Consider the following 11,069-nt stretch of genomic DNA (forward strand, 5'->3'; position numbering starts at 1 on the left):
TATGTTACATCAAGGACAGACCTAAAGTGCATTAAGGTTCCTTCTGCTGTCTAAAGAGGTATTTAGCATATAGTTAATTGTCTACATTATTCTTTGTTCTTTTTTAGCATGTAGCTTGTTAGCTTTGACACTGAAAGTTTCCTAACTGAAAGCAGAGAATGTCAACCAGAGTGAAGATGTTAATAGATATATATGTAAACACAACACTGACATGGTATTGCCTCACAAAGATGGCTTACATGTTAGCAAATAGTTGGCTATTTCCACATTCAGCTACTATTATTATTAGCACCAGTATAATCCCGTCGTGTTTGTGTCCACCTGCAGCCATGTCTCCTAAAAAATGACATTCCCATACCACAAAACTGCATTCTCTGGAATGTTTTGAGAGTAGTGTGTTTTGTCCCGGATTTTATTTGTCAAAAAGGAGACCACTGTCTAGTCACCTGTGAAACCAAAAGTTAACGTTGACTTCTTCATGTAACATACTTAGCCTACTTAACTTAACTGACGTACATACCTTCAATGATGTAACAATGAACTTATTCTAAACTATTGTCTTTTGTTAAACCGAACCAAATATAGAATGCAGTTTCATTGTATGGGATCGTAAATCTCTAGGAGACAGCGGGAAGCTTTCTACAGTACGTTTCCAGGCCTTTTTGATGGGATGGCCCTGAGGGACAGTGACGTATGCAGTGATGGCACAAAACATGTTGAATAACATTCATTTACCATTTCTGCGTTCACTACTCATATCTTAGTTAACCCTTAGAGACCCTCTATTGATCATCATTGACCATTTTTCTCCATTTTTATGGAAGGACAGGGGATCTTAAGGGATAGGAATATGCAGAATTATTCAACTACACCATTTTAGCATCTACAAAAATCCCACATTTGTACTGCATGAGAAAACATAATATGTTTTGCCCCAAAGCGCATTTGGGGCAAAACAGTGGGATTATCTTATATTAGGTATGTCTGTAAGGGGGAGAGTTTCAGATTTCTTGAGGTGAAAGGTCCAGGGACCCCTTTGAAAATAACCATGCCAGTTTTTCCCTAAAATTTAGCCTAACATATTTAGCCCATTTCCTTACAAGCTAGCATGACATGGTTGGCACCAATGGATTCCTTGTTGGCCCAGGCCACCCCCCTTTGTCAATACAAAAGATCTGATAAATGGAACTTTTAATTTGTCTTTGACTTGGTTGAAACTTTTCTGGTGTCTTGAAATAAAGCAGGTAGCAGCACAACAGGTTATTTGGTTCTTCTATTATCTACCGTCTTATGTGTCAATCATCCTTGCAACAACTAAAAACAACAGCTGCTATATGTTTTCTTTATTTTTGTTTTCCAGAGAGATTCTTAACTTCACCACATATTCCCAACTTCATAAAACAAATAATTATTGCTTTTAACCTTCAAATTTAAAAGGAATATTTATCGTCGGTGGAAGCGGCAGGTGTTGTGAGCACTTTGGTAGTAGTTGGGTTTTGAATTTGCACTGTAATCTTCTCGCTCACTTCTCATGTACCATATGCATCCATGTGAAGATGCACGTTGACAATTAAGAAAATATACAGATGCTGGTGTTTGATTCTGCCTGTGGAATATTAAACAGAGAACGGCTTGATGTGCTTGCTATAATTTGATGACCTCCTTCTGGTTTTTGAAATTAAAAAATCACGTATGAGTGCAGGCTGTTGGACATTGGAAGTTGAGTTTGATGTTATGGATTTTTTTTCTTTCAGTCTTGAATATCCATATTAATTAAAGCCTGTCAAAGAAGTGCATTTCCATGCTTCTGAAAATCAAAGTTACGCTAAAAGATGAATATATAACGGCTGATACATTTATGCAGTACTAGATGTTTCAGGGAAATAAGATCATATTTAACTGACCAATAATTCAGATATATACAACGCAGTTTCATAACTGCAGCAGAACTTTTCAAACATTATATTACTTGCCTTATGTTTCATGTAAACTACTATAGCAATTAGAACTTAATTATATGTGTGACTTCAGTAAAAGTTGTAGATTTATATTTTTGTTTGATATAAATGAAGACTGGGGTGCAGCTGAATGCCAAGTCACATCAGTTCCAGTTTTTTAAAAGTCAAAGGTCATGTGAAATAATTGAAGCAATTTGTTTGTGTGGTTTATACTGGCAACATTGTAGCGTGGATGAATTTAGTCCTGCAATCCAATCTATATCTGCAAGATATATTGAGCCAAAGTGTTTATTACAGTAGTGTCACTTTTTAATTCTGTTAAGTTGTGTATTGCACAGTAATAGTGTCCAATCCATTACTCATATCACATCCACTGATATTACCATGATAGTAAAAATATTTCCTTTTGTCCAAAGCCCACAGCTCCTCCTGGAAGAAAAGAATGAAAAAAACCTATGGTTAAACTATTTGCAGAACCAGTGCTATATTCATCAGAAATTAAAGAAACTCCAAACACCAACTCAATACACTCCCATCTTAAAGGTGTACTCCATCTGAATACTGAATGAAAATTCAGTAAATTGCATCCACTACAAAGACAAGATATTTAATGTTCAAACTGATAACTTTATTTTTTTTTTGCAAATATTCACTCATTTTGAAACTGCAAAATGTTCCAAATAAAGCTGGGACAGGGGCAACAAAAGTTGAGGAATGCTCAAAAACACCTGTTTGGAACATTCCACAGGTAAACAGTTCATTGGAAATCTGAAAGCAGTCCATAATATAATCAAAAGATTCAGAGAATCTGGAGAAATCTCTGCACGTAAGCGGCGAGGCTGGAAACCAACACTGAATGGCTGTGACATTCGATACCTCAGGCGACACTGCATTTAAAAGAAACATCATTCTATAAATGATATTACCACGTGGGCTCAGGAACACAGTTGGCCCCAACATCTACATAAATATATCAACAACACCCAGAAACACCACCGGCTTCCCTGGGCCCGTTCATCTGAGATGGACTGATGCAGAGTGGGGAAGTGTGCTGTGGTCGGACGAGTCCACATTTTTTGTTTTTCTTTCAAGAAAATGGACATTGCGTCCTCTGGGTCGAAGGAAAAAGGACCATCCAGATTGTTATCAGTGTAAAGTTCAAAAGCCAGCATATGTGATAGTATGCGGGCATGTTGGTGCCCATGGCATCCTGGGTAACTTGCACATCTGTGAAGGCACTATTAATGCGGAAAGGCACGTGCAAGTTTTGGTGCAACATATGATGTTCCACTGTTGTGTGAATTCACTGTTGTGAATTCACTGTTGTGAATTCACACAAAACTACACCTACAAAAAGTAATGTCCTGTAATTTGTGTGTATTCCATATTCTGAGCAAAGAAGGAAATCAGGTTATGTAGACTACGCTCTGCATTGGTAGCAAGCCCCCACCACAGGGACTTCCTGGTTGATGCAGTTCTCTGAGTGTCCACTTGGAGCAGTTTGCATAATAGATTAGTTTATAATTGACCCCCATGTTAAACAGACATTTATTCGCAGCTTACTTAAACCTATTTAAGGCCTGGTACAGAAAAAAACATTCTCTCAATGACAACACTGAGGGGGTGACTTTTTTTGTACCAGGCGGGTTAAAGTTTATGAATAATTAGGGGTGTGGCCTCTTGAGTAAAAGCTAGCCACTGGCCCTCACTTCTTCTCGGAGGTAAACGTCAGCCAGATGGACGTATCTCCCTCCCCCCAACGTCACATACATGCCCTTTTTTGGGTAAGAGGAAATGAGTCAAAGTCTGACAAGATGGCGACTCCCGTAGGCGAGGACGACTGGATCAAGTTGAGAGAATGGACCTCGACTGAGAGGCTACGGACATTTTTTATACAGTCTATGATAGGGAGGCGGGTTGAGTTGGCATATGGGTCCAAAAACAAAGGCTTTTCACCTGAGGGACCTAAGCGCTCATGTCCCAGCACTGTCCATTGGCCTTACCCAAACTGCCACCTTTTGTTTCCCAAACATAAGTGTCTCCGTTTCACAGGTCAGGTCACCATTTCACAGCGTTAAATAGATTTCAAAAGATATAATATGAATCTGTTCACATCATATTTCTTAAGATATCCTCATAATTTATAGTATAGTAGTTTTTGTAGCATATACGAACCGGTTGATGAGAATACATTGTATAGATTTTATGTGCAAATGCAATCTACCTTTTCTCTTTGCTTGCTGAACACCAGTGTCATTGGGGCAACCGTTACTGCCGAGCCATGTGAATGAAGAAAAAAAGGAATGTAGAGTAAAGGAAGGTAAAGGAAAGAAAAAATCCCATTGGCATTTGAAGGACTCCTAGCAGTTTTCAGACATAAAAAGACCTTCCTACCTTTGGTTTTAAGCCTTCCTTTCTGTTACGAGGACAGGATCTAGCCCTGACAACCTTGTGAACAAACAAACATCATCAAAGACAGATAACGTGCAGGTCATATATCATGTTCAGTAACTTGTTCAGTGCAGTATTTCATGTGTTCCATCTTTTTATTCATTTATTTATTTAAGACAATTACTCATACTTTATTTTCTCATAGCTATTTTGTCATGCATTCCCTATTTCATTTGTAGATAGTTCAGTATATTTAGTCACTAGTTCAGTTCATTTTCTTGAAATTAATCTTGTTAATCTATGATGTGGCTTGTTAAATTATTCATACATATGTTCAGTCATCCATCAATTGATCTGATCATTCACTTACTCATTTATTATTTTGTTCATTTCCCTTAGATTGCTTGTCGATTTATTAATTTATTGTTTATTCATACATTCATTCTCGGGGCGGCTGTGGCTCAGAGGCAGAGCATGTCATCTTCCATTCGAAAGATTCATCCTGTCTGCATGCCAAAGTCTCCTTGGGCAAGACACAGAACCCTGAATTGCTCCGTGTGCTGCATATAGGTGTGTGAATGTGGTGTGAATGGTTAGATTAACATTAGATTTGATGATATGTAGAAATCCACAGCCATCAGTGTGAATGTCTGTGTGAATGGGTGAATGTGACAAGTAGTGTGAAAGCGCCTTGAGTAGTCAGAAGTCTAGAGAGGCGCTATATACTGTAAGTACAAGTCCATTTGCCATTTACCATTCTCTCATTAGTGGATTCACCCATTCATCCATCCATAGATTTATTGATTTACAAAGTTCAGCCTACTGTCAACCCATCCCTCCACTCATTCACTCATACATACATTCATTCTCTCATTAGTGGGTTCGTCCATCCATCCATCCATCCATCCATTCATTCATCCATCCATCCATTTATCCATCCATCCATTCATTCATCAATCCGTTCATTCATTCGTCTATTCATTTATTAATTTACGAAGTTCAGCCTATCATCAATCCATTCCTCCATCTGAACACCCATTTATTCACACATCCATTAATTTGTTTTCTTTTATCAGTCAGAGTTGTTGTAATCCTTTTGTTGTTCAGATAACTCACTGACAAATCTGATTACTCATTATTTCACTATGTAACCGTGCATTGTATTCATTTGTTCATTTGATCACTCTTTGATCCATCCATCCATCCATCCATTCATTCATTCATTCATTCATCCATCCATCCATAACCAACTTGCTGATCTTTTATTTATATCCACCACTCAGATCCAGCTGTGGCCTTTGTGAGGCTACAGCCAAACGATAGAGGACAAAAAATATGAAATAAATCAAACATTACTGCCTCACTGGCCACTTTCCTACTGGGCTTCTGTCAAATTATCCTGTTACACTGTCTGAATGGCTCCTGATGGAAATTGTTTGGAAATGGCAGATAAATTTACATGCTGGGCTTAAGTCCAAAATCCTCTGGCTTCATCCTCAACCGTTAGTGAAAGAAAAAAATAAAACACTTAGAGGGGAGGATGAGCTCACACGCTAACAGTGGGAAGATTTCCAGTGACCCCGGTTTATTCCACAACACTCTGACCAAATCAGATACATTTGTATCATTAAAGTTTTGAGGTAATTTAGGTTTTGCTTCCACATTTGGCTCCAGTTTTAGTTTTTTAATGTTTAACTTTTAAATATACACATCAAAATGTTTTTATTGTACTTACTCACAACCACACATCTGCAAATTTCATCCAGCTGAGTTCCAAAACATTTAATTTCATTTCCACTTCATTATTCAATCTGACACTGTGTTGAAGTTATCCAATTTCTGTTTGGGAGGGTGGGGCCTACTGTGCCCTACCCAATCAGCACTGATTGACCAATCCTTTCTCTGCTAGGATCAGTTAATGTTTCTCATTTTGATTGAAGAAATGTGCCAATGTAAGAATAGTTGACTCGCAAATATATCAGTTTCATCCCACCCACATAGCTCTGATCGGCTTAATTGTTTTGCCAGACCTAATGGGCACAACACCACACATATAAGAATCACTATAATGATCGAAGGTGTTGGAAGTGGTTCAGAATTTTAGAACCAAGCAGATATTTTTCTGTAAACTATAGTTGGACAAACCAAAACATTTTATCTAATGGTGGAGCTTCATGAAAAGTCAGCCAGGTCACCAACATCATTCAATTCAATTCAGTTCAATTTTATTTATAGTGCCAAATCATAACAAAAGTTATCCCAGGACACTTTACAAACTAGGTAAAGACCACACTCTATGACTTATTTATGATAAACATAGACCCAACAATTCCCCCGTAGAGTACGGTGGCGTTGAAAACCTTTCCTATAACAGACAGGAACGTCAGACAGACCTAGAGACAGAGAGAAAAGAGGGACAGATGGACAGAGAGAGACAAAGACAGACACAAAGACAGAGAAAGACACACTTTCAGTAACGATAATAATATCTATGGTAATGTGAATATGACTTATATGTTATGGCAGTTAATACAGCAGAATAGTATCTGCTGTAATTATCGTTCTGAGCGATAAGAGCGGTGTGATGAAGCATCCATCGCGTCTATCGCGTTTATTGCCTCGCGTGTGAAGTTGAAAACTTTTAACTTTTCGAGCAACATCGCCTGAAGCTGTGGCACAACAGCCAATCAGCGTTGAGATTACATTAAGCGTCATCGGCTCACCAGGCTCACCAAAGCCGCTATTGTTGCAGTCCTTGGGGGAAATCAGACTGTTCCTGTGGATATAATATAATGGATATAACTATGGACTGTAGAAGGCAGTGACGTTCCTTTAGGCATTTAGTTTGCTGGAAATCCAGAGGAAGAAAAAAACCATAACTGCAGAGTGAAGCGTATCCCGGTCTGATCCACCGGGGACCGGGCAGCACCTGTACGGCTACATACGGCTACACAAATATTACTGACAGCTTGATCTCACTATACACAATGGCTCTTTTAAGAGCCACACACTTCCTCTGAGAGCTCATTTATGTTCTTTTAATACCATTCAGACCACTGGTTAGAACTACATCACTTCCCTTTAGTACAACAGCAGAGTAGAGCTGAGCCGGGGGTTAGCTTTAGTAAGCCAGCCGCCTCGGCTGCTACCTGCAATGGACGGGAATGATGCGATGATCAAAAATGGGACAAATGTGAGCAAGCGACGCGATACTCTCGTTCCGGGCGATTTAATCACCTCCATCACTTTTGGTGTGAATGCACGGTTAGACTTCAAGATAAATTGCCCAGTCTCATTGGGGAGGTTTCATGTCAGTAGCAAGTTTATGGCTCGAATAGTTTAGTTAGTTAGATAATTCCATAGGAAGATTTTCAGTGGTCAGTTTTAGTGGCCAATGGTGACCCAAATACAAGTGCATTACTGTTGATTACTTGAATCTAATTGTGTGTTGCTGTTTTTCCATTGAGAAATAATTTCCAATGATTGTATTATCTTTAGCTTTGGTTTTAACTAACATTTAGACATCTCTGTAAGAGAAGTTTGAGTTGTTTTTTAAATGTGTGGTGATTGAGATTTGTACAGTACAATGGATTTACTGACCAATGGTTTCCCTTTTTGCACAACTGTGTGTAGAGCTGTGCGATATGACGATATGTTTTGTATGATGACAGAAAGTTTCGTTATATCGTTTCATATTTTGCTCTATCGTTTATCTCTTGGTGTCATAAATCATGCACTTTACAGACTGATGGGTGTGTGAAGATGAGGTGAGCCGAAGTCGCTCTGAGCGTTATGATGGGAGGCCATAGACTGCGTTTCTCTCTTCATTAAATCACCAGAAAACAACTGTAACACTCACACAAACACACACACACACACACACACACATACAAACTCACAGATCGTCTACACACACCAGACGCACGACACAGGCTGCAGTGTTTAAGTGGCATTAATAAATGGTCAGCTAATTACGGCTGTGCTGTCAGTCCAACAGTTCATTTATTGTCAAAGAAAGATACAAACAAAACACAATATGTTTTCACAACAAATATCATATCATATCAGAAATCACATCACTCAGTAGCTGGGTATATATCGACGCAGCACTGTCCTGTGTCAGGTGCTCACTGCTCCGAATGAGAAAGTTTATTACGTTAACAGTGCAATTAAAAATAATAAATACCCATATGTATATGCATATATATATATATATATCGTTTTATGTGAATTTGGTCAAATTGCCCAGCCCTAGGTGTGTGTATCAAACCTCCTTTGTGTGGTGTGTGTATGTTCTAGTGTGTGTGTGTGTGTGTGTGTGTGTGTGTGTGTTATCCATGTTGCTGGATGGACAGTCCAATAGTGTCTAATGGTCTGCGGGTGTTCCAATCCAACAGAACAGTCTACCTCAGTGTTAATTTCCTGCACAACAGAGCCTTTTTACTTCTGTGTTTGGTACAAGCTGATTGCTTGTATCCAGTGTAAACTGGAAAGCTGACTGAGTCTGACTGGTGATTCTCTCCTAGCTGTAAATGGGCGATGGGGGCTGGGAAAACGTGGCTTTCTGCCAAGGTACAAGCTCAACCCCCCAACAGCTAGCTCTCCTAAAAACACCCTCCAAAAACCATCGTCTGCAGGCTGAAGGTGGCATAAACACACTCAAAACACCAGGGACGGAAAAGGACTGAGTCTGTTGTTTGATTACGTGGATACATCAGGTTTATCCAAATATAAAATTACATTTTCAAATAGTTTTTTTTTTTGTTTTTGCTGTATCTTGAGTTGCTGTGAAATTACATCTATACAGACGTAATATATAGTTTACATAGTTTCCTGTGTACACCAGGGGTGTTGCAAAAAAATCTATAATTTTTAACCACCACATACTATGTATGTTGTAGCAGGATTACAAGGTATGGCGTTTGCCTAAATCAGCAGCTTTATTTTATTCTGGGCAATCTAGGAACTTCTCTTCCATGTTGCCTTAAAATTTTCAAAGAATGATTATTGACCTTTGAAACAGCAGATGACAGAACAACATCATCTTCATTTAGCTGCCGACGTGTGTTTGATCATATTCTATGATATTCATCAGCAGGCAGGGTTCAGCGTCCATGATCTCACCTCTTTTCTCCTGATGCTCCTTTAAAAGCGGCTCACTGATCTTCTACAGTGAGTGACACCGTAACGACTTGACAGTTACTTTAGAGCTCACTCATCACGTCATGAGCAGCTTCACACCTGTCAGGGAGATACAGAAGTTGCCTATTTTGCGGAGGTGAGACTGTTTTCATTAGAAAAACATCTGGAATTGACAGTTTGATTATATGTCTAAATCTGTTGTTTCCACAATTGTGTAGTGTTCTGTGTACGGGTGCCAGAACACAGGACTTTGACCTGGGGGGCCGGTGTTCATGTCCATGAAATACTGCCAGGCTGTCCTTATTCTTTTTTTTTTTTACATATAACTAGGAAATGTAATGCACTGTAATTCCTATGTAATCCTCGATTTATTACTGTAGAAATAACTTCTGGAGCAAAGAAGAAAATCAGGTGAAGCAAGAGCGCTAAAATCCATGTAGGGAGGGGGTTCAGGGTGGTTATGGGTCTGAAACACAGGTTTTTCACCCGATGGACTGGTGATTTTTCTAACTGCGTCCTCCATTGTTTTGGTGCCTTAACGTAACCATCATGGTCACCTACTGCTGCTTTTTCAAAAAGAGTTTGATTAATTAGTTATCATGCAAACCTGTTTCATAGTGTTAGATGGACAGACATATTTCATAACATAAAATACGTCAGTAAATACCCCACTCGTGAATTTTGAAGCTTGTACGTGTCTTGTAAACAGCGCTTCCTAACAAGTTGGCTGAATGTGATAACAAGCGTCTTCATGCCGTATTGGCAAAATCAGCTAGAGGCTAGTGGGTGGTGTAGTTTGTTCATAGCCTTGTTTAGCCATGACCCTTCCCTTGTGCCCCCCTCGGGACAAACCTGACATTTTTAGTTCCAGTACTGGTGTAATCAACAGCATGTGTTTGCTCTTCCCTCGTTTTATGGGGATTTCTGTGGTTTCACTGCTGCTGAGAGTATCACCTGAACTCCCGTAACCACAGCAGAAACACCCTCATGGGTGGTATAATATACAGTCAATACACACACACACACACACACACACACACACACACGCATCTGTGGCTGTGGCTTCTCTATGACTGCATCTAAAGCTATCTAAAGGGATATTCTGTCTACATAAGCAGAAGAAACCACACCATCTGGATAAAGATATGATATCTCTCTCTCTCTCTCTCTCTCTCTCTCTCTCTCTCTCTCTCTCTCTCTCTCTCTCTCTCTCTCTCTCTCTCTCTCTCTCTCTCTCTCTCTCTCTCTCTCTCTCTCTCTCTCTCTCTCTCTCTCTCTCTCTCTCTCTCTCTCTCTCTCTCTCTCTCTCTCTCACAAACACACGTAGCGTCTTATCTTGCTGTTTTTCATCCTTTCCCTCTTTCAATTTTCTTCTCTCTCACTCTGTTATTCGTTCCCGCAAAAGTCACTATGTTGGGGGCAAACACACACATACACACACTCTGCCACACCAAAGCGTGCCTGTCATCCAGTTATCGCGCCACAGATCAGTAGGATGGTCTTGGCCCGGCAGCTACAGCTGAGGCAGCAGCAGTCTGGATGTGAGGTTCTGTTGGAATGCAACATGAAAAAAGCCTT

At 39.6% G+C, this 11,069-nt stretch overlaps 1 protein-coding gene across 2 annotated transcripts in view; it reads left to right on the forward strand.

The window, feature by feature from the left end:
* Window positions 1-11,069, forward strand: part of tcf4 (transcription factor 4) — a 293,844-nt gene that overhangs the window by 119,592 nt on the left and 163,183 nt on the right. The window lies entirely within an intron of this gene.

This window comes from Echiichthys vipera (assembly GCF_963691815.1).
Source record: "Echiichthys vipera genome assembly, chromosome: 16".
Classification (NCBI taxonomy): Eukaryota; Metazoa; Chordata; class Actinopteri; order Perciformes; family Trachinidae; genus Echiichthys; species Echiichthys vipera.